Source organism: Tenrec ecaudatus, chromosome 9 (genome assembly GCF_050624435.1).
Source record: "Tenrec ecaudatus isolate mTenEca1 chromosome 9, mTenEca1.hap1, whole genome shotgun sequence".
Lineage (NCBI taxonomy): Eukaryota > Metazoa > Chordata > Mammalia > Afrosoricida > Tenrecidae > Tenrec > Tenrec ecaudatus.
In genome coordinates, this window is record NC_134538.1 from 102475132 (window position 1) to 102499317 (window position 24186).

The 24186-nt window shown below is 40.8% G+C and overlaps 1 protein-coding gene across 1 annotated transcript in view; it reads left to right on the plus strand.

The window, feature by feature from the left end:
- SEM1 (SEM1 26S proteasome subunit) overlaps nucleotides 1–5674 on the plus strand; it is a 105631-nt gene extending 99957 nt beyond the window's left edge. Inside the window, exon 4 of the transcript XR_012786119.1 lies at nucleotides 2561–5674. The gene's annotated coding sequence lies outside the window, so the exon portion shown is untranslated. The remainder of the gene's footprint in view (nucleotides 1–2560) is intronic.
- Nucleotides 5675–24186: the final 18512 nt, after the last annotated feature.

The window sequence follows — 24186 nt, forward strand, 5'->3', positions numbered from 1 at the left end:
TTGCCCTAGGCAGAGGGTAGGGGTCTGGAAACCATCAGTGGCATGTGGAAGGAAAGAGAGGCAGAAGAGAGAATCATAAAAGCATAGAGAGAGGAGATGCGATTAAAGAAAGAGAGGAGAAAGAAAGAAGAAAGAGAAAGAAGGGGAAAAACTCAACTGTACTCACTAAGATTGGCTGTAATGATAAATAGGAAAGAAAGAGAGATGGAGGAAATAAAGAACAGAGATAGCTGATCCCTGAGTGCATAAATGTGGGGCCAGAGGGGTTTAAATCCTCCCCCATGATGGCAGGTTGGTGTGCCCTTTTATGCAGGGACACAGTAGTGCTGGGTGGAATTTACCTATATGGTTAGATCACCTTAGAGGTCTGATGGAGGGTTCCTTAGCAGCGCACTGTAGATGGCTGTCAAAGCTGCCTTGTGTGTTGTAAAGCACTCCCAGAGGGCAGGCTGGAGTTCCCCTTGCTATTTGGGTTAATTTACCCGAGGCAGAGGGTAGTGGTCTGGAAGTCAGTAGTGGCGTATGAGATGGAAGAGAGGGAGATAAAAGAAGAAAGAGGGGAAAAGGGAAAAAAAGAGGGAAAAAGAAGGAAGAAAGAGAAACAAAAGAAAACAAACCTGAGCCCGTCCTACTGCAGTATGATAGATGGGCAAGCGAATAAAGAAAGAAATAGAGTGATAAGTAAGGAGATAACTGAGATTTGTTCACCTGTCCATGAGACTGGAGGAGTTCCAACTCTTCCTCAAGGTAGCAGGGTGGTATGCCCGCTTGATGTAGGGTTCCACAGATGCAGGGTGGGATTGCTCTGGAAGGCAAGACCGCACCAGCGGCCAGGCGTCAGTTCCCACCACGGTATTGAGCGCTGGAGTTCGCTAAAATGTATTTTAAGAGGGTTATTCGGGAGATGATATCAAAGAGTCCAGGACGGAAAATAATATTTGGAAGCTGATTGTGGTAGCAATCATACAATATTGCTTGGTGTGATTGAACTATGGAATGTTGTGAAATATGTATTAACTCTCAATTTGAAAATAAATACATCGGAGTCATCAGAATTCTGTGCACGTGCATGAATAAAAGAAAAAAAAAAGCCTGTGATGGGGTGGGTGTCCTGAACCTCCAGGCCTGCTGGGGAGAATGCATATTCACAGGAGGGTGAGGTCAGACCAAAATAGTAAGTAGGAGACAAGTAGAATAACATAATAAAACTATTATAATAGAACAAAAGTACAATAAACCAAATAAAGTTAAAAAATAAAACTGCCCTGTGGGTGGGGGTTTCTTCCCCTTTGGTTGTGTTGTTGTGTGTATGGTGGGGTGGGCACTAGGGCAGGAGCAAGAAAACATGGTGAAAAATTAGCTTGGATGCTGAGAATGTCTGCATCACGTGTCGGCATGGCTCACAGAGGCCAGCTAGGTATGATGTTTGGCTGGTTGAGTTGCCTTAGGGGCCAGGAAGAATTGGCCATGCCAGGGAGTGGCAGGTCTCACAGAAGCAGCTCTGCTGCTCCCTGGTCATTGGTCAGTGATTAAGGGGAGTCCGTCAGGAGGCATTGCTGAGTGCCGGCGTCAAAAACTTTGGTCTGCCCAGCCTTTAGATTGACTTTCTCACTGCCAGGAATTAAGTGCAGGGCATCCCTCCTGGTGGAACCTCTACAGCTGCGGAGATCTCCGTGTGCTTGTTATATCTGGCACCCATCATCTCCTGTCTCCTGAGCAAGTAGTGTGGTTGCCATGTCTTCTGACTCTTTCATCTTTGCCTCAGAGTAATAAGTGATCATTTGGTCGTATATGGAGACTTTTTAAGGTGCACAGTATTTGGTGGTAATGCCTTTTTTTATGAGCCAATGTTTTATTTGACTAGAAGGTGTTAGTCATAATTTTGATAAATGTGTATTCATTATAGATTATAAATATGCTATATTATAAATAGATTACAATATAGTTTAGAAATTATGCTGTCTTTTTTTCTGGGAAAGGAGAAAAACAAAAAGAATGTGTTTGGCAAAAATCTAGTCAAGCTATGTCATAAATTTACCTTCAGTAACAAGTCTTATCGATTTAGAAATGCAATAATCAAAACAAGATAGTAATTCATATTAAAATAAAGTTAGGGTCAGCTGAGCTTGGATGGAAAAAACTCTGTACTTGTTATTCACAAGTATAATGGGGTCAAATAATTTAAACAAAGTATTCGGTGATTACTTTGTAGGTTAGGCTGACCCAAAAGTTTCTATGAAAAAAACCCCAAGTGAAATCCTCAAGAACAACAACAAAACCCCAAAACCAGATGGTACAGCATCTCCCTTTTTTCTGCTCTGATTATCTGAGTCCTACACATTTCCCAGACCCACTTTCTTCCTATATGGACCATTCTTTCCCTTCCCACCATGACTCACATTTTTTTCCTTCTTTTGAACTCTAATATATATTTACATCTAATCTCCTCCAGGAATAGGAGGGGGAGGGGTGGAGTCACTAGATTTCAGTTCATATCTCATGATATGGCCCATGTAGATGACTTGCTAGCCCTTTTTACCTGTTGTTTCTTTCTGCCTAGATATTAAGCAAGCTGAGACCAGCAGGAATGCCAAGTGCATTTTAGGATTGCCCACAGCTTCAGACCCAGTGTTTTATAAAAAGACTTGTAGACTCTGGAAAGTTCTCTGTTTCATATGAACCTTTCAATCAAGACTCTAAAGATGCCCAAATTGTATTAAAAGAGGGTGAATTTTATAAAGAAGAAAGAACAACAATAGAAACAGTGTGCCATGTACCAGCAGGTGTGGAGAACGAGATGTCCAGAAGCAGAGCCCCAACCAACACATTCCAAGACATAATTAGAATCTTCCTTTCTGGAGAGATGTCAACAAAGCTCATTCAGAACTCGCCAGGCCTTTGCTTACACTTTTCCCTTTGCTCAGCATGGAGATTTGGGAAGAACTTTGTCCAACGGTCTGAGGGACAGTGAACTGGCCACTGTTTAAAAAGTTTGAGGACCCCTCCTATACACAAACTTTCATCTCTGTATTTTTGTCAAGAGATGTCACCGTGCCTGATGCTGCACAGAGAAGTTTCTTTAAAAAACAGATAGTGTGGGTTTAAGGGAAAATACTTTATCATCAAAGAATGAACTCACATTGTAAAATTAAAGGAAAAGGAAGGTAGTGCCTTCCACGTTAGCAATGTTTTATAGAACGTGTATTTATTTGTTTGTTGTTGGTGATATTTTCCCTCTAGCTTGGTTGGCTCACTGAGGCATCCTGAATGCCCTGTTTATGGTGCATAGAAGGTGTTTCATAAATATCTGATGTTAGACAGGGAAAGGGAAAAAAGAAGGAAGGGGGATGCTTTATGGGTAGAAATGTGTAAAGACCATGATTAATTCTGAATCAATCTTACTGTGTTAGTCTGGGTACTTTAAAGAAACAAATCCACAGAAACTCATGTATAAGAGAGAGTTTTAGATAAAGGTTAAGTGCACATCAAGAAAACATCCCAACCCACTGCTGTCCAAACCGGCAAGTCTAACATTAACCCATTAACCCATATGTCCAACACCAATCCACAAAGTCCTCCTCCATCTCACAAAACAGACGCAATGATGCTGACTGCAGGAGGAAAGCCGAGTCAGTGAATGTGTAAGCATCTCAGCGCTGGCAGGGTTCTCCACACGGGTGCTCCAGCACCCAGGGCTGCATTGGGGTAGGTCCATGTGACTTCTCCTCAGGAATGTCTTGCAGGAAGTGAGCCTTGCCAACTAAAACAGGGAACTGGCTGTCAGCTGCACCCTGATCCAACAATCAGAAAGCAAGAGACCTGAGAACTAGAAAGGCGAGGCTCACCGAGCCATTTATCCCTCCACCCTTCAATTAACCCCACATGTGTTTATCAGCCAGGTTGGCACATTAAACGAACTATATCACTTACTTAACATTGTTATCAGTGATCTAAAAAATGTCTGTTACAGTAAAAGTTTCCACCAAATTCTTCTGCATAGTGGTATATGTAAGCAACAAGAATAAACCCTAAAAAGAAATAACTTGGTCATATGAGTGGGCAGAAAAATAGCAAATAAATTCCATGCAGATTTATGTAGTATGACCACATATTGTGGGGAAATTAGACAAATGTGTCTGTAAGATAATGATTCCTATTAGATCTGAAGCGGGAGAGACTCCAAGAGAGCTGTTGAATGGAACCTGCTTAATGCCCAGGGGTTAGTCTTCAAACTTAATGGAGGGAAAGAAATATGGCGCACGCTATTTTAGTTATGTGTGTATAGACCTGAATGTAAAATGTCTGTAAAATAAAGGGACTGGTTCCTAAGGGTTGTACTATGATTTTCTCTACACTCACTCTATGCCCCCCAACTGCTGCCCCATTCTAGTCTGTTGTTTATGTGGGCCTCGGTTCAAATGACACGGTTAGTGGTGCCCACACTGCCAGAGGGGTTCCCTAGCTCTTGTTCTGGTAGGGTCAGTCACTACAATTTGGGTGAATCTTCTACCTTTTCAGATACAGCTAAATAGAGTAAGAGAGGCAGTTGCTATTCATATTTCCTGGGTTTATGCATTGTATAAATCTAATTTAGTTAAGGTTACCATGGACATACTTCTATTTATTGTGATTTTAAAAAAACACAGGTATTGTGTGACCACAAGGTGTGCAAGGGATCAAGTATCAGGCATCAAAGAACAAAAAAATCATATCATTGTGTGCCCACCTTCCCGATATGATCGCAGAGGACAAATGTGTGCATAAGCAAATGTGGTGAAGAAAGCAGATGGTGCCTGGCTATCAAAAGATATAGCGTCTGGGGTCTTAAAGGCTGGAAGGTAAACAAGCGGCCATCTAGATGAGAAGCAACAAAGCCCACATGGAAAAAGTAGACCAGCCTGTGTGATCATGAGGTTTTGATAGGATCAGGTATCAGGTATGAAAGAACCAAAAAAAAAAAAAATCACATCATTTTGAAAGAGGGGGAGTGCAGTTTGGAGACCTAAAGCCCATCTGTAGGCAACTGGAAATCCCCTTACAGAAGGGTCACGGGGAAGAAACAAGCCAGTCAGGGTGCAGAGTAACAATGATGAAACTTATAACTTTCCTCTAGTTCTTAAATGCTTCCTCCCTGCCCCCCTCCACTGAACCCCAATCATGATCCCAATTCTACCTTACAAATCTGGCTAGACCAGAGGATGTACACTGGTACAGATAGGAATCAGAAACACAGGGAATCCAGGACAGATGATCCCTTCAGGACCAGTGGTGAGAGGTGAGAGTGGCGATACTGGGAGGGTGGAAGGAAAGTGGGGTACAAAGGAGGAACAAGAATCTACATATAACCTCCTCCCTGGGGGATGGGCAACATAAAAGTGGGTAAAGGGACACATTGGACAATGTAAGATATGACAAAATTACAATAATTTGAAAATTATCAAGGGTTCGTGAGGGAGGGGGAGAGTCAGGAAGGAGGGGAAAAATGAGGAGCTGCTGGTACCAAGGGCTCAAGTAGAAAGCAAATGTTTTGAGAATGATGATGGCAACAAATGTGCTTGACATACAATGGATGTATGTATGTATGGATTGTGATATGAGTTGTATGAGCCCCCAATAAAATGATTAAAAACAAAACAAAATACCACAGTTATCAATGGGAAACCTACTTCTACAAACAGCATATTTGTGCTTCAATATGATACCACTATTGTTATTTCTTAACGGTTTTCCTAATAAATATTAATTTTGGAAAAAATTAGGAATGTGCAGCTTATTTGGATTTTGTTCTGGTCTCTGCACCCTGTGAATGGCAATATAGAAATGAAGGTAGAAGAGCAACTTGAGATGCCTGAAGGAATTGGTGGTCTCCCACAAAAGCACCTTTTATATACACCTTCTATACACTAGAGTTAAAATAAGGAAAGGCGAAGGTTTAGAAGGGTCCTTATTAATGTACGGATCATAAACAGTTTATAAGTGTGAACTTATTTAATCCTCATCATAGTTCAACAAGAAAAGCCATATATATATATGTATAGCAATTTTATGTATAGGGAGATATAAGTGATTTCCATAAGGTTTTACAGTTAACTAGTGGCAAAACTGGACTTGATTCCAGCCAGGCTGGAGCCAGAGTTGATCATCTTGAGTACCACACCAAAAAGTCTTGGAAGTATATTGAATTAAATGTAGCCATTGCAATATATATAAGAATGAATACATTTATAACCTCTTCACACAAAGATGCAGCAATGGTTATAAATATAAACATTCATGACTGTTCTAAAAAATGTTGGTGCCAGTGGAGGTTTGACCTTGGCTTGTAGAAACTTATTAACTAAAGAAAACCATAATGCATTCCCAAATTCTGCCTTTGTTCCAGTCACAACAAGAGATATGGGGAAGTCAGGTCTGACCCAGTGCAAAAGTTCTTATGCTTCTGTTTTAAGTCACAATGACTAAGTCATTTAGTAAATAGCTAAGGAAATAAGTAATTTAATCATCTTTATGGGATCCTGTTTCTGTTGACCACTCCCATTGCTGATTTGGGAAACTAGAGAATCGTCAAAAAGATTCTAGTTCTAGAGGCCTTCTCATGGATGTATTAGTACTGAGTTAAGTGGATAGTTGTTTGTGTCATGAGGGGTTTTCAATACCATTCTCTGCTCTAATGAATACTTCATAATTAAAATGAAATGTTAAACCTACTTTAAAACTCATTTAATGCATTTTTATTATCTTAAGTCAGTTTGCAATATTGTGATGCTAGAAGTACTTCAAAGGATAGCAGGGTCTTACACATGGTGGTTTCAAAAGAGCTTCCAGATTAAGAGAGACTAGGAAGGAAGACCTGGAAATCTCCTTTAAAATAAAAAGAAGACCCATGTAAACCTGATGAGTAGAAATGGAGCACCATCGGATACAGTCCTGGAAGATGAGCCCCTTGGGATGGAAGAGACTCAGAATATGACTGGGGAAGAGCTGCCTCCTCAAAGCAGAGTCGAGCTTAATGACATGAAGTCAAGCTGCTAACATGCTACAAATATTCACTAATAATCATAACATGGAATGTATGAAATGACGACTCTCAGAGAAGTAAAAGTGGAACACATAAAAGATCGATATTCTATGCATTAGTGAGCCATAATAAACTGGTATTGGCTATTTTGAAAAAGATACTTACGTGGTGGGCTATGTCAGGAATGACAAATTGAAAAGGAATAGTATTGCATTCATCAAAAAGAGCATCTCATGATCTGAAGTACGAGACTCTCAGTGACAGGATACTATCCCTATGCCTACAAGGAAGACCAGTTAACATGACTGTCATCCAAGCACTAATGCCAGAGAGAGGACATTAATTTTTTAACCAACTTCTGTTGTCTGAAAATGATCAAGCATGCAATCAAAATGCATTGATAATTACTGATAATTAAATGTGAAAGTTGTAAATAAAGAAAATGGACAAGCAGTTGGAAAATATGGTCCTAGTGATAGAAACAGACTAGACATTGTATAACAGTATTTTGTAAGTTTAAGACTTATTCCTTGAAAATCCCTTTATTTTTCCAACAACATAGGCAATGGCTATACACATGGACCTCACTGGATAGAACATACAAGAATAAAATTGACTACATGCATGGAACGAGGTAAAGCGTAACCTTACTATAATCAGTCAGAGAAAGGTCAGGAGCTCATTGTGGAATAGACTATCAATTGCTCATATGCAAGTTGTGTTAATCCAGGTTGACTAGAGAAACTCATATATGTGTAAAAGAGAGCTTTATATCAAAGAGAATTATATAATGAGAAAACATCCCAGCCCAGATCAAGTCCAAATGTCCAATATTAGTTCATATGTCCACAGAGACTCAATGAAGACATTAAAAAATACTAAACAGAAGATATCAAATGCTGACTCAAGAAAACAAAGTTACATTTTGTACTAAGATGTTCAGAGACCTCGAGTTAGAAACCCACAGAAGAACATGCTTGGCATTTCTCAAGCTGAAAACAATTCAAGCCTCGAGTTTCCTTATTGAAGAAATTTATGGTCAACATAATGGGAAGAGTCACTGTACCCAAAAGAATTGGTCATTCAACCATTCCAAACCCAAAACCAAGCTCACTGCCATTGAGTTGATGCCAACTCATAAAGACCCTTTAGGGCAGGGTAGAACTGCCCCTGTGGGTTTCCAAGACTATAGCTAGGAAGCCCCTAGTCCAGGAGGTAGTATAAGGTCAAGTGTTGATAATATTTATGGATGAAGTCAAAGCTTCACTGAAGGTATTAGCAGAAGTTAAAGCCCCAGGGTTAATGAGGGAGGGGGAGTAGGGAGGGAGGGGAAAATGAGGAACTGACACCAGGGGCTTAAGTGGAGAGCAAATGTTTTGAGAATGATGAGGGCAATGAATGTACAAATGTGCTTTACACAATTGATGTATGTACGTATGGTGATAAGAGTTGTATGAGCCCCTAATAAAATGATTAACAATTATTTTTAAAAAGTCCCAAGAATGTTTAGAATACCAATTGTGATATTTGAACAACATGAAATGTTGGAAGTACTCATTCATCTGTGGTGAGAAATTTGGAGACCAATCAAACAACTGGAAAAAATTCCACATCCACACCCATTCCAACAAAGGTGATCAAACAGAATGTGAAAATTATGCATTACTCATATCACACTCAAAATTTTGCTTAAGGTAATTTTAATAGATGCAGAAGTATGTCATAGGAAACTGCCAGAATTTCAAGATGGATTTGTTAGAGGATGTGGAATGAAGGACATTATTGCTAATAACAGAGGAAGCTTTCCTGGAAATAGAGAGCAGTACAAAGATGTCTACCTGTGTTTTATTAACTAAGGGAGTGCTTTTGACTCTACAGATCCTAACAAACCCGGGATAACATGGAGAAGAATAAGGATTTCAGAACACTCCATCATGCTTGGGTGGAACCTGTACATAGACAGGAGGCAGGCATTTAGCTAGGAAAAGGGGAACCTTTTCGGTCTGTGAGGGTGGTATCTTTCACCATATCCATTCATTCTGTATGCTGAGTAAACAACTTGGGAAGCTGGACTATATGAAGAAAAGCATGGATCAGAATTGGATGAAAACTCATTAGCAACCTGTGACATCTAGATGTCACAAGCTTGCCTGCTGAAAGTGAAGAGGACTTGAAGCTCTTAATAATGACGATCCAGGCCTATAAACTGCAGTACTCCTCAATACAAGGAAAACAAAAATCTCCATACCTGGACCATTAGGCAACATCACAATAAACAGAGAAGTTTGAGGTTGATAAGGATTTCATTTTACTTGGATCTATAATCAAAGCCCATTGAAGCAGCATTCCAAATATCTGATGACATATTGCATTGAACAAATCTGCTGCAAAGGATTTCTTTAAAGTGTTAAAAAGGAAAAAGAGGTTATTTTGAAGACTGAATTTCGAATGACCCAAGCCATTGTAGTTTCAAACTTCTCATATACATGTGAAAGCTGGACAATGAATGAGAAAAACTGAAGAACTGATGTCTTTGAATTATAGTTTGGGGGAAGACTATGGCAAGAATGAATCTGTTAGGAAGGACATTGGGCCTGTACTCAAGCACTCCCTCAGTGCAAGAATACTCTCGTCTATTACATTGGCATTCTGTGATGCTACCTTCCTGACACAACCGCTGAAGACAGAGCAGGTGAATAAGCAAATGTGGTGAAGAAAGCTGATGGTGTCCGGCTATCAAAAGATATAGCATCTGGGGTCTTAAAGGCTTGAAGGTAAACAAGTGGCCATCTTGCTCAGAAGCAACAAAGCCCAGATGGAAGAAGCACACCAGCCTGTGCGATCACAAGGTGTTGAAGGGATCAGTTATCAGGCATCAAAGAACAAAAAATCATATCATTGTGTGTTCACCTCCATGATACTATCGCTGAAGACAAATGGGTGCATAAGAAAATGTGGCAAAGAAAGCTGATGGTGCCCGGCTATCAAAAGAAATAGCATCTGGGGTCTTAAAGGCTTGAAGCTAAACAAGCGGCCATCTAGCTCAGAAGCAACAAAGCCCACATGCAAGAAGCACACCAGCCTGCGCAATCATGAAGTGTCAAAGGGATCAGGTATCAGGCATGATTAGAACAAAAAATCTTACCATAGTGAATGAGGTGGGGAGTGCGGAGTGGAGATCCAAAGCCCATTTGTAGACCACTGGATATCCGCTTACAGAAGGGTCTAGGGGAGGAGATGAGCCAGTCAAGGTGCAATGTAGCAACGATGAAAACTACAACTTTCCTCTAGTTCCTAAATGCTTCCTCCCCACCCCCACTATCATGATCCCAATTCTACCTTACAAATCTGGCTAGACCAGAGGATGCACACTGGTACAGATAGGAACTGGAAACACAGGGAATCCAGGGCGGATAATACCTTCAGGACCAGGGGTGTGAGTGGCGATGCTGGGAGGGTAGGTAGAGGGATGGTCGTTTGGAAAGGGGAAACCGATTACAAGGATCTACATGTGACCTCCTCCTTGGGGGACAGACAACAGAAAAGTGAAGGGAGACGTCAGACAGGGCAAGATATGACAAAATAATAATTTATAAGTTATCAAGGGTTCATGAGGGAGGGGGTAGCAGGGAAGGAGGGGAAAAATGAGCTGATGCCAGGGGCTTAGGTGGAGAGCAAATGTTTTGAGAAGGATGGGGGCAATGAATGTACACATGTGCTTTACACAATTGATGTATGTATGGATTGTGATAAGAGTTGTATGAGCCCCTAATAAAACGATTTAAAAAAGAATGAATCTGTTAGAAGAAATGGAAGCAGACATTCCTTAGAAGTGAGCAAGGTGAGACTTCATCTCTAGTACTTTGGACAAGTAGTTTAGACCAGTCCCTGGAGGAGGACATAGAGACTCAGTGAGAAAGCAGAAGAGCCTTGGTAAAATGGATTGACACAGTGACTGGAACAATAGGGACAAACTGAACCCTTCTAAAGGTGATGTAGGGCTGGGCAGTGTTTACTTCTGTTGAATAAAGAGTCATAGGAAGTTGGAACTAACTCAATGGTATCTAACATCAACCTTGGAGTGCAATCACCTTACAATTTCACACACAGACACAAATTCAAAGTGTATAATACCTGTATTGACTTTTGAGGCCTCAATATATTAAATTGCTTCTCTGAAACTTTTGATGTCTATTTTAAAAGTAGGTAGCTTTAGTGGCTGTGCTTTTAAAAATATCTCTGCTTACCCAAACGCACTTATGTAAACTACTGATAAAGGAAAGATAAAGAAATTGGGGTGAGGAGACAGTTGAGAAAATTCACTTGGCGACTGTTGCCATAGGAACCATTTACCCATTGCTCAAGATATCAGTTCCTAAGTAAGACAGGAATAGAAACCAAAATAAAATCAACAGATGAAGAAACAAAAGGACACAGCAACAGAATATATTAAACACCTTTTATGTACAAACTTTTGAGAAAATAGTATTTTCTCAGGGAATGGGGTTGGGGACTTTGCAAAAATGTGGAAACAGTTTTCTTTGAAAGAGCAGACAAACTCAAAAGCCCAAGCTCACTGCCATCGAGTCCCTTCTGATTCATGGTAGGGCAGGCGAAGAGCAGATAGATATGTGAGAGAGAGCAGATAGGCTCTCTCGATTGGCTGTTATGCCTCCCTCTACAGCTGACTCTCATTCCCGGGTCATTCAAGAGAACAAGCATGAACTTCAGCCACAATTCTGTGTTACCTTTGGACTAACCGATAGAACAACACCGTAGGCACTTAAGATGCTTTTTTGCCTAGCTTATTATTCTTCCACAGAGAAAACTTATTGACATGCCCTTTAATGTCAATGAGCACAGAATCTCAGTGCAAGAGGTAGGTTATCATTTGATATCTCAAATGATAAAAGAATGTCTCTTGCTCAACTATTGATGGCAAGCACACATTTAAAGGCATGGTTCGCTTGCAATTTCCTATTCTTGACACATGGGACTACATTCCAAACAAATTGTTGGATTAAAGACTCAAGTTTTAAAAGTCCAATTAATGCACAGTTTATGCCATTATGGAGACAGGGTAATAATTCTGCATATCTAGGGTTTCATACCTTCAGATATAACTGGACACCTCGTCCTAATCATTCCTTAATCATTGTTTTCTAATAGAATCCTCTGCCTTCCCTCTAGCTGTCCTTAATCCTCTTTATTAATCTTTTTTAAGCCTCGCTAATATATCAAAGTTGATAAGAGCAAGATCGAGGTAGTACTTTGAATTATTACAATGTTGAAATATTCGCTAATTCATTACTTTTGTATTACTCTCAGTACCAGTTTTCCCCTTTATTTCTGTAGCTAATGGTGTTAGGCTCTAGAGAACTAAAACCAATTATGTTTATATATGTGTGTGTGTGTTTAGAAAGGTAATTATATAAAGAAATGGCTCACATGGTTGTAGAGTGGGTAAGTCCAGTCTGGTTCGAGTCCATGGGTCAGATGGTAAGCCGGAGGCTTTTCTTGATTTATGCAGCCGTGGGGGTTGATGAAGTAGGAAGAAGAAAGTTAAAGCAGGAAGAACACAGCCTGGTAGTTGCAAAGTTGAATGAATCCAAGGTCAGCAGTTCCATGATGGCTCTGAGAACTTGAAGGTAATTATGCAGGATCCAGACTCAGCAGAAGTGAAAGCTTTCCCAGAGTCTGCTTAAAAGGAACAGGCCATACACCCTCGGAGTCTTTCTTCCAGTTACATCAAAGCTGTGACCTGATCCTGGGGGCTAAACTCCACTACAGCTGCTGGTTTCACACAGAGTTGATTACATTCTGTGATATTCCATCATGGAGTTGATTATATTATGTTAGGTCCCATCACGGGGCATTACTACCAAACTACTGTGAACCATGGCCCAGCCAAGTTGACACAAAAACTATCACAGTAACAATGTCATACTCAGCTTTACCAAGAATCCAGATAGCTTTTCATGAAGGCGTGGGCTGAATTTTCCAAACACAGTGAATGGAAATGCTAGATTGGCTCAAATTAAGGGCTACTGTGATTAGGTGGGAAGCGGTCACTGGTGCCATCTTTGTGTATAGGGTTACACCAGCATGGGGACACTCGAGTTTTTGCAAAGTAGAAGAAAAGTGACCTGAGTAAAAACAAGTTGATGGAGATACTGGTGAGATGAAAAGCAAGAGCCTATCTAAATGTACCAGGCCAGGCAGAAAAGGAAGATAGGGCAGGGAAGAAGCTATGTAGCAATATTCGTCTTCAGTTGATTGGTACCACTCAGAAATGTGGGTTCAAAGTAGCCTCATCATTTGTTTTTAAGAGAAAGTGAAACTATTGAGCTTTTGGGGACACTTTCAAAAATTTCTTAGCATTGAATTCTTTGGGCCCCTTCCATGATATCTTTCAAGAACATTGATTCCGGTTCATGTCTTAAGACATCCTTTTTGCCCATGACTTTCAGATTTATATCTTCAGTACAGGTCACTTTCCACAACTCCATTTTGTATATCTAACTGCCCCTTCACATCCTCACTGGGTTGTTTAATAGACCTCGTTCACCTACCATGAACACAATTTAACTCCTGACCTTCCAATAAAACCTCCAAACACAGCTTGGCCCTTATCATCATTGGTAACGTCAGCCTCGGAATGAAAACTTGTAGTTATATTTTACTTGTCTCTGCAGTCAATCTGACAGGGGATTACATTGCTTTTGCCTGTGAAATATATTTACACTCTAAGTGTTCTTCATAACCTTCACTGGTACCTCCCTGGTCAGCATTGTTTCTCATCTGAAGTACTTCAAAGGATTCCTACTGATCTTCCTGAGTCTACCTGTATCTCCTTCGCTATAGTCTATTCTCAACACAGCAGTCAAAATAATTATTTTCAAATGTAAGTTAAATCATGGCACTCTTCTGCTCAAGCCCCTGCGTGACTCCCCATTTCAATCAAAGTAAGTCAACCCTTGTTTAGTTGTTCTTGTAAGATCCTCCCTCCTCCAGTTCCTCATTGTTCGGCTTCATTTTTTACTAGGTCTCACCTCCTCACACCACCCCAGGCCCACTGGCTGTGTTATTATCCAGCAGACTCCCCCCTTTGAGAGACCCTACACGGGCTATTTCCTCTTCCTGGAGTCTTTTTCACTCCCCCCCCCCATATTCACTCTTATCCCTTGCAAATGTGTGTTCACAAAGCCACCTCTCAGTCAGATCTCCCACAAAAACAATCACACTTTCTCGTAAACACCCCTTGCCTTAATTCATGTTTCCCCTTAACTCTTCCTTCTTAAAATACAACCTTCTATTCATTCATTCTGCTCACAACTTGCTTCTCTTTGCCTCCTAGAATATAACTTCCACAAGGTAGCGTTCCCTGTGTGGTCCCTCGGTGAGTCTCACACTTCTGTAGCAGTGTCTGGCTCATGCTTGATATGTATTTGTTAAAGGAACCCGTCAATATCATCAGACTTTTTTAAGGAAACAGGTTTAATTTAAATTAACACTGTGGGAGCCAAATAAACAACTCACAGGCCAAGTTTAAAGACAACCTCTTGGAGGTCTCTGGTTACAAGAAGGAGACCTAGCACTCATCCCTTCACCTTCTATATCCTTAATCTTTCAAATCTTCATAAGCCATCCTCCTAATAAGAACTGGAGCCAGTACACAAGACTTAGGAGGCTGTATGAATTCTAGATATTTGTCTGGGTTTCTCCTGCCTTCTATTTCACTACGACTCTTTCCAAACTTGCTCCATTTAGGAGGAAAGGGGAGCCAATTCCAACCTGCAGGCAGAGGGTGAAATCCAGAAAGAACGCTAAATACCCATGGTGATACCTGCTTGTCCACAGATTAAGTAAAGTCAGAACTAAGACACAGCAACCAGAGTATTTACATTACAAGGTATCACCACTGGCTCTTTAAATCTTGCTTTACAGGAATGTGGAAACAGAGATGTCACAGTACGGCGAGCTCCAACGCACACATACCCAAGTTGAAATACTGGCTCTGCCACTTACCTTGGGTCCCTTACTTAACCTCAATGAGCCACAAACTCATCTATTAAATGGGAGTAGTAATATTTGTTTGAGGATTGAATGAAATAGTGTGTGCCAAATGCTTGGCCCATAGTATAGTACTATTAATACTGTTATAGTACCATACTTAATGTCCTTCCCCAAGCTAAATGGCTATTAAAGCCAATCCAATGACTCGGGTTCCCTCCTTCCTTCCAAATCCAGTCAACATTGTTCTGAATATTTTTGAACACATTGTTTTTTTAGCAGTCTGATTTTCCTTTAACCTATTGTCCATTCCACAGAAATGCCCTAAAAGTTTGTTTTTCTCAAACACTTCATAGATTTATCTGAGTGTTTATGTGTGTGAATTTTAACTTCTGTGTTTCTGAAACTCATATTTTAAAACATGTTGCTATTGCTACATGAGAGTTAATATTTTGATCTTTACTTTCAAAATCCTTCAGGGTTTCTATATATTTGCTACCTAAGACTTTAGTAGAAAGGCCAATTACATAGATTAATTAAAATAAAATGAAACCAGGGATGGCATTCAAAAGTATGTTATTTCATTCCCCCCCCCCCCCCGCCCAAGCTCCTTAAACACTCACTTTTGAAAGACTCCTCCCCACCCTTCCCCTGAAATGTTTGGTGACTGGTTTTTGTCTAAATGAATCTGGTAGCAGCAGACTCACATGTTCCTGTGTGACCTGGAAATTCCCAAGTAATCACTTTTGAGGAGCAGATGTTTAGATAAGCTAACAAGTTCTTAAGGAAATAAATCCTTTTATGATGATTTCAGAGGGGATCTGTATGTTTGGTTAAATGTTGTAGTGGAACTGCATTTTAAACAGGTGAAAATAAGTACATACAGAGCCGGCCTTAGCCGCGAGAAGAGGATCTGGCACCCATTTGCTGGTGACTATATGCAGACAAGCCACGGGCTGACCCCGGGATGGGTGTGGGTCAGAAGGCCAGCAGGGGAATCTGCTGGTCCTCTTGTTCTCTCAAAGTCGTGTTAGAGCAAACAAAACGCATGTCGTTTTTCTAAAAGGGGCCTGGGAAAGGAAGCACTCTTAGAAAGATAATCTAATGCAGGAATTATCATGTCGGGGAAATAATCACTTACCAGTACCGTCAGCAAATATGTATTTACATATCCTTGGCTGTGAAGCAAGTACTAGAAGGTAAATGGACATAGCCAGGAATGCTGGGATGGCCATATACGTATATTTGTGCTAATATGTCGGCAGGAATCAATTTGTTATGACTTCAAGTTTTTACTTTTCAGTTTTTTCTAGTCCTCAGTACCTTCAGATTTTGTAGTAAAGAGGCTTTGAGTAACTAATACCTTTGTACAAAGAGAATATTCTCTTTAGAAAAACCAAGTGTTCTCTACCCCTGATAAAACCCTAATCTTCCATTTTGACCTAAAGCAAAGACAAAGGCCTTGATTCCAAGTGAGCCCCTTCTCTCTCTCTCTACTTATCTCTCTCTCTCTCCCCCCCTCCCTCTCTGTCTCTTTTCTTTCCCCTCTCCCCCCACCTCCCTTCTTCCTTCCCTTCCTCACATCTTCTTTCCTGACTCCATATGCCCTTTTCTTTCCCCCTCCATTTCTGCCAGGATAGCTTCACTCTTTGTTGTATTTCTCTTTGTTTGAACTTTTTCTAGTACTCCAGGATTATCTACAAAATTCATAAAATTTCCTTAAAGACAGGCAAATGCTATTATTTCCATTAAAACAACTACAAAAGGGTACACAGTTTTGCTCACATCCGGGTGGAGGCTAAAACATAAACAAAAGAAAATGATTTTTATTTAATAAGCACAAAGCAACTGCCACTAAGATCATAGACCCTACGCTTTCCACCCAGTGAGCATATAAACTCAGTGGTCTGGGGCCCGTGGTCAAAGGACATCCTCGTTCTGCCCTCTTCAGATCTTTCCAATTAGAACTTGAAAGCCCATTTTCCTCCCGGAGAAACGCCAGATGCATTCTTCTTTAATGAGCTTAGGACCAAAACTGCAATATGATCTCCTGGTTCAGGTGGAACCTGGATAGCCACTGAGAAAGGAAGGAGAATGGGGTCTGGAAGAGGATGCAGATTGAAGGATTACCTTAATTAAATGTAAAAGTAGGATCAGAGATGGAGGAAGAACTTAAGGACACACTAGTTCTGTGGTCTGAGAGACAAAGCACTGCAGGGCAGCTGTTCTCAGGCCTGGAGAAATCGTACTTAGTCTGAATGTTCATACAATCTTTAAAGGAAAAAAGACCATCATGGCAAACACGCCGTAGAATATGGGCAGCCCAGCACCAAAGCCTATTGAGTGCTAATAACATGTTAAATGTCTTTAGTTGATTCTATCTCTTAATTCCATGCATTTTATCCAGCTCATATTATTAATTAGGTGTTCTTTCAAATAATCCCTGACTCCATACATCCATTATATTGCTGGGCATCCTAAACATGCAGGCTATAGGCAAATAAACATTTTATTCAGTGTTTCAATACAAATAGTTTAGGCCATTAAGGACTTGTCACCTTTTATTTTTATGATGTTTCTAAGAGTGATTGAGACTTAAAGAAGCTGCAATGTGGATTAATAAATGATTATTCATTGGAACAATGGGGTATCATGCAGTTAAAAATTAACGAGGAAACTATGTACTGAGATTAAAATGTATTTAAGATATATGGATTTTCAGGTGAAAAAATTGAGACACAGAACAGTCTGTGGGTTGCACTGATTTTTGTATAAAAGCGGATGAGAATAACAATGGAAGGGTGCTTCAAGACAATTGTGGAGGATGGAATTAAAAGAGAATAGAATTTTTCCATGAACTCTTTGAAGCTCCCTCCCATCTATGAATGTATTTACTTGGATTTTTTTTAAAGATAAGAAAAGAAAACAAGAAACTAATAGCATAGGTTATTTGTGGCTGGATTAATTGGCAGGAGTGAGGAGACCTTTTATTGCAGATGGTTATCTTTTTAGCTTCTTGATTATATTAGCTGTATTTCATTTTTAATGTTCTTCACTATATAACAATAAATAAAATGCAGCAATCCCAAAGTTACAAGCCGAGGATGATGAGGAAAGCACATCTTGTGGACCTCTTGCAGGTTTGCTTGCAGCTCCTTTCAGCTGGTGTCTTGCTAATATCTCAAGGGTAAGCTACCAAATGCCTTACAGTTTGACCCCTAGGTAAAAGGAGAGATCAGGAAAGTTCAGAAAACACAACAACCTGATAATCGTCTTAGAAGCATTTGGAGCTGCTCAGTGATCTGTGAATGTCAAGGCAAACCCCTGATATGCCTCTTCCAAGTTTGATATAAATCTCTTCATCTCAGGTAAATGTTGGGTCAATTAGAAAGACTTGTGACCTTTGTTTTGCGCTCCAGTGTACTTTGGAGGCACTGCTTCACAGACACTCTCGGGTCACTCAGGAAATGGACCACATTTCCAGTATCTTTTCCTAGGCAGCGATGTTAAGACATCTGCAGTGCGCTCTGCAGCAAAGGAGAGCGCGCGTTCGCCTCGCTTCCTTACCCTGGAATGACAAAGATCCACAGACCTTCCGCCTGGGTCCATTTCTATACAACGCTTCCTCCCAAACTCTCCCCGTTTTCCCATTGCAGCGACAACTGTTGTAACATGTGTAAGCTCTCTTTTGTACCCCGGTGCTTTTCTTCAATTGGCAGACTTGCCTCTATCGGTTAACGAGGGAGTGCTCCTCATTTAGAATTATTAAATGTACAAGCTGACACAACAAACCACCAGTTTTCCGTTTTGATGAAAATATTGTTGTCTATCCAGCAGCTGGCTAAAAAACGTTGCCTTTGTTATACATTCTTTGTTTTGACAAAGACAAAAGAGAGGGAGAGAGAGAAAGAGAGAGAGAGAGAGAGAGAGAGAGAGAGAGAGAGAGAGAGAGAGAGAGAGAGAGAGAGAGAGAGAGAGAGAGAGAGAGAGAGAGAGAGAGAAAGCTCCGGATCATTTTGCCTATGAAACGTAATCTAAAATCAAACAATTTGACACGTGACTTCTGAGCTCAGTCCACGGTTCCTTTCTAGAGCCCATTTCCCGGGCAACCTGCACCCTCTCCCAGCTGTAGACGTCAACACAATAGACTTGTCACAGGTTTTAAGTCGGGTAACCACTTTTAATTTGGGGAAATTATTACCCAGGGAGAAAATAGGCTGGTCCTGTACTTCAAAGAAAAAAAATAGAAATCAAGATGCACACAGCCTTCTGAATTGGACTGACTCTTAATGTTGCTGCGTGCCTCCTAAGCAGCTGTTGAAATAAGTAGCTGCCCCGAGGAAATATATATTCAAATGCTCCTTGTCTTTTGCTTCTCCTGCTTCACACCTAGAAGCCAGATGCAAGCTCTTCTAGGGCTCACAAATAGATGCCTTCTGGAGGCTCATTATGGTAATTACTGGCCATATATTACTGCCATGTGAAAAGGACTGAGACAGGCCAGCCCAGGGGCCTTTACAAGTGGTTTGTTTGTGTTGAGCTATTAAGAATCCTGGAGTTATCAGATCAACCACTGCTCTTTGGGTTTTACAAGCAAGTTGTACCCTAACTATCTGATCCTTCGGCTGTTGCCTTTGTGATATACTTAAGCACCACTTAGGGAGCTAACTGTGGGGCTTAGAAAACTCGGTTACCTGCTTAAGAAAGGGGTTTCCTAAATCCATCTGTACTGTAGAGAGGTGCACCGTGGACGCTTTCTGCATGACTCCTCCCACGACCGCCTTCCCATCCCTCCAAAAGTTGCAAAGCTCTCCCTCTTGTTTGATCTTCGCAGAGCTACCCCCTCTCTGTTGGCTACAAACACTTTTCTTTTTTTTCTTTTTGTGTGGTGGATGCTCCTGAGTTAGGGATTTGGACAACCTGCTAAATAGAGATGGAGCCCTGGGGGTGTAGTGGGTTATACATAGAACTACTAACCACAAGGTCAGGAGTTTGAAACCACCAGCCTCTCTGAGGGAAAAAGAGGAGGCTTTCTATGCCCAGAAAGATTAGCAGCCTTGGAAACCCACTTGGGCAGCTCTACTCTCTCTCCTTAAAAGTCCCTGTAAGTCAGACTCCAGTCAATGGAAGGGAATTTTTGAGTTATTTTCTTCTGAAAGAAAATTTTGTTATGAATAACTTTTCTGTGCCAGAGAAATGCTATTGATAACTCATCTTTATTATGCTCAGTTCAATGTTCTATTTCCCCCTGAATTTCTCTTAGTTCTTTTATATATTTACAGATGACACCCCCCCCCCCAAATAAAAGGTACCCAATGCTTTATGTAAACATTCAAATCAGGGCACTTCAGATAAATTTGCACTTAATTCATTGCAGCATTTTAAAACATCTTTCCAAGTTTGTTTCTTGATATCAGAATAACTCCAAATTTTATAGAAGCATAATGTTTGGAAGTGAGTGAGAGACCATGAAGCTTAAACGTCAGTAGAGCCATGCCTTTGGCCGCTGAGAGATGGCTCATTCGGCTTGCTGAAATGTGCTGTTGTGATAAGTCATCTTTTTTCCAGTGGAAGAATACAAATAAAATTAGTTTCCCACTTACAATTTTGATACAAATTGTTCAGTTGGCATTCGTTATATTTTCCACAATGTGTTATCATTCTCTTTAATTGCCTTCTGGTTGGTCCATTTCCAGATCTCGAGTCTTTCTGCCTCCGTGTCTTCTCATCTTTCCTTCAGGGGGGTTGTTACCTTTTCGGATGTGCCGAGCCATAGCTTTTCCAATTGCCTCGTGTGCATGCGAAGCCGGGTAATACACAAGGAAGATCAAAGAAGAAGTAGTGCCTTTGAATGATGGTGTTGGCAAACAATATTGACAATACCGGGGACTGCAAAAAGAACTAAAAAATAAAATGAAGCACAGCAGGACTACTCCTTGGAAGTGGGGGTGGTGAGTTTCATGTGCTTAAGGCAAGTTATCAGGAGCTATCAGGCTGGAGAGGGATATAATGCTTGGTAAAGTAGAGAGTTGTCAAAAAATAGGAAGATCCTCACAGAGGTGGATTGACACAGTGGCTGCAAAAATGGCCTCAAGGATGGCTTGTGATTGACTAGGCTGTGGTTTGTTCTGTTGTAAAGAGGGTAGGTATGAATTAGAAACGACTGATAGCACATACATCATATTTTAACTTTAAATTAATATTGAGATTAAATACAGAAAGTCAATCCAAACTAACTTTTTTTGGGAAAATAACCTGTCGTACCCGCACAATTCCTAGAGAATAAGGGGAATGGAGGGGGGGGGTAAAGCCCCGCATTAGTGAAACAGGACAGTGACTGGGAAAGAATGGCTCTTGGGGACTGTCTATCTCTGTCCTCTTGGCGCTAGAACCCATAGCTTGTTTACACTCAGCTTGTAGTGCCTGTTGGCATAGTGGTTGTATGTTGGACTGCCAACTATAAGGCCAGCAGTCTGAAACCACCAGGCGCTCCTCAGGAGAAAGACTGGGCTTTCTACACCTGTAAAGAGTTACAGTTTTGGAAACTCAAAGGTGAGTTCCACCTTGTCCTGTAGGGCGCTGTGAGTCGGGATCCACTCGATGGCAGATAGTTTGGTTTTCTAATGGTAGGCGTGATTTGTTTGCAGTCTTAAGTCTTCCTCATTCTAGAAACAGACTGTTTAGAGAATTAGTTCTGCCTGACATCATGTCCCTAATTAGAGTAACAAATTGGAAATAACCTTAATATTCAAAAATAGGGAGTTGCTTTGATAATTTAAGGCACATCCCCACAAGCGAACACTGTGCAGCATCCACAAAAGTTCTCTTAGTATACTGATGGACTAGAAAATTGGTGACAATATTTGTTATGTCTATGCAGCAAGATGAATGGTGAAATCTCAGGTTTGTTTTGTTTTAATTTTATTGTGTTTACAAGTAGTATATGTATATGTATAAATGTATATGCATATGGTATGGACAGTAATTTTCCCTGTGCAGGAGAAAGGAAAGATTTTAATTTATTTTTAAATTAATTTTTTTAATTTAAAAATGCTTATTTTCATTTTGTCCTTATGACTATCTCTTATTTCAGTAGTAAGAAAAATATTCATTAATGGGGAAAAAAGGAAGAAATTATCAGTATAGCAAGGAACCTTGCTATTCCCTCCCGATAAAATAATGTCCTAAAACTTAAATTGATATACATGTGTAGTTTATTCCTGTTAAGACCCTATTTCCAAGAAGAATAAATCTGTATTTAAGAAGGATTTCTCTCCAGTGCCTCCCACAGCTAGAGGAGATCGGTCAACACACATATGGCACAGGAGGATCTGCAAATTCCGTTCCTGAGATTGGGGAACAGGCCAACATACCAAAAAATTATTTCCAGGTGGCTGTCAGAAAAATGGTTTGTGTTTAAGTCATATTTTTCTGGAATGTATACATATTTAAAGTCTCTTTAAAATGTTCTATCCCCACCCCCCTCTCACTTGCTTATATAATTAGGGAAAGGAGTGAATTTCTTAGGCTCCCTCTTAGATACTGGGAACCAGTTAGATAATTTGCATCGATTTGGAAGATGTCATCTAACAGTATTTATTGTTCTGAGTGCAGTGTGAATTAGAACGTAGAATCTATGAAGCTCAAACTATGTATGTATGCCTGTGTGTGTGTGTATATATATATACATACATATATATATAATATATATATTAGTATAACCTCATTCTCCTTTCAAGACAATGGTTTGCAGCCCTTGGTGTGTGGAAAACATCAGGGGACATTGGTAAAATGAACATCCCATGTCCTCCCTTCCATATCTTCATATCCAGTGGGTTTGAAATGGGACCCATGACTGGGCAATTTGACTTGGAAAACGCTATTTTAAGATATTTAGGAATGTGTCCCTCTTAGACTATTGAGCAAATGACTTCAGAGAGCCTCCTCCAGTCTTGTCCACAGTTCCATGTTCCAGTGTGTGGCACACCGAGTAGTATTGCTTCCGGTGCAAAACCCTCTGTCCACTCCTCCTTCGCCGGGGCAGGAATGCCCCTGCCGCCCCAGTTGTATCATGTGAACCTCTTGACCCAATTAATCGATGCTTTGGACCTGGCCTCTGGCAGTTAACGAAATCACACCGTGTGTGGGAAAAAACAATTCCTTTTCTCCTCAGAGAATTTGGGGGGAAAATACATACACAAAAAACCCCTGTTAAGTTGATGAGGGCTTCACTGTAAAACCTGCCCCATTTCGCCTTCTAAATCGAAGCGCCTACAGATCGCTGCCCCTCGTGCATGCGCTTTGTCGCCGCTTGTGCTAATGGTTTCCTACGGTCTGTTCTCACCACGTGACAGCCCGGTGTCACAGCGCTACTGGAAAATGCATTCCCCGTGCCCAGGACGAACCTGTCTAAATATTCTCAATAAATAAATAACAGTTGTCATTTTCAGAACATGACAATCTCCAGCTGCCTATGCTTAAAGTGAGCGACGTGTCATTTATCCTAATAGATGTGAATGGGTGTATTGTACATACCAGTGAGTCACCTAATTCTGATTCACTCCAGCCTTGGTCTCAGCTGGGGGCAAGTGCCTCTAACCGGGTTTGGCTGGATCAAATCACAAGCTGAAAAAATCTTGGTCAATTATCGAAGCCCGGGGCTAAAGAGGGAGCTGGCTTTTCATACCTGGGAGCCCCAAGGGCCCCCCTCTCCCCAGGCTTACCCAAGACGCCAGTCAACCTCCCATCTGTGGAATTTCTGGGAATCTCTCGCCCCCTGTAATTTAATGTGCCTCAGTTGTTCTCTGTCCTGATAATTCAAGTGGTGAGAAAGTCGCCTAATCCTACTGGCATCCCCTCTTGTCAGCACCTCTTTATTTCACTCTTTAAAGGCTCAACATGTTTTGATTTACAATACAGACCCAGATAACTGCAGGTGCCCTCTCTAAAAAGCAAGGTTAACTCACCTGAGATGAATTCTTTCATTGCAAACAAAAGCAACACATGAGCAGGAAACACAATTAATACAGGTGCTTCCCTGAAATTTAGCAAATGCCTGTCTTGAAAAGGTGGGGAAACCCTTCAGCCGGGCTTGAAGGTTCCTTTCACGCCACTTCAGAGGAGGATTTGATTTAGAAAATGTTTGAAGGGGAAAG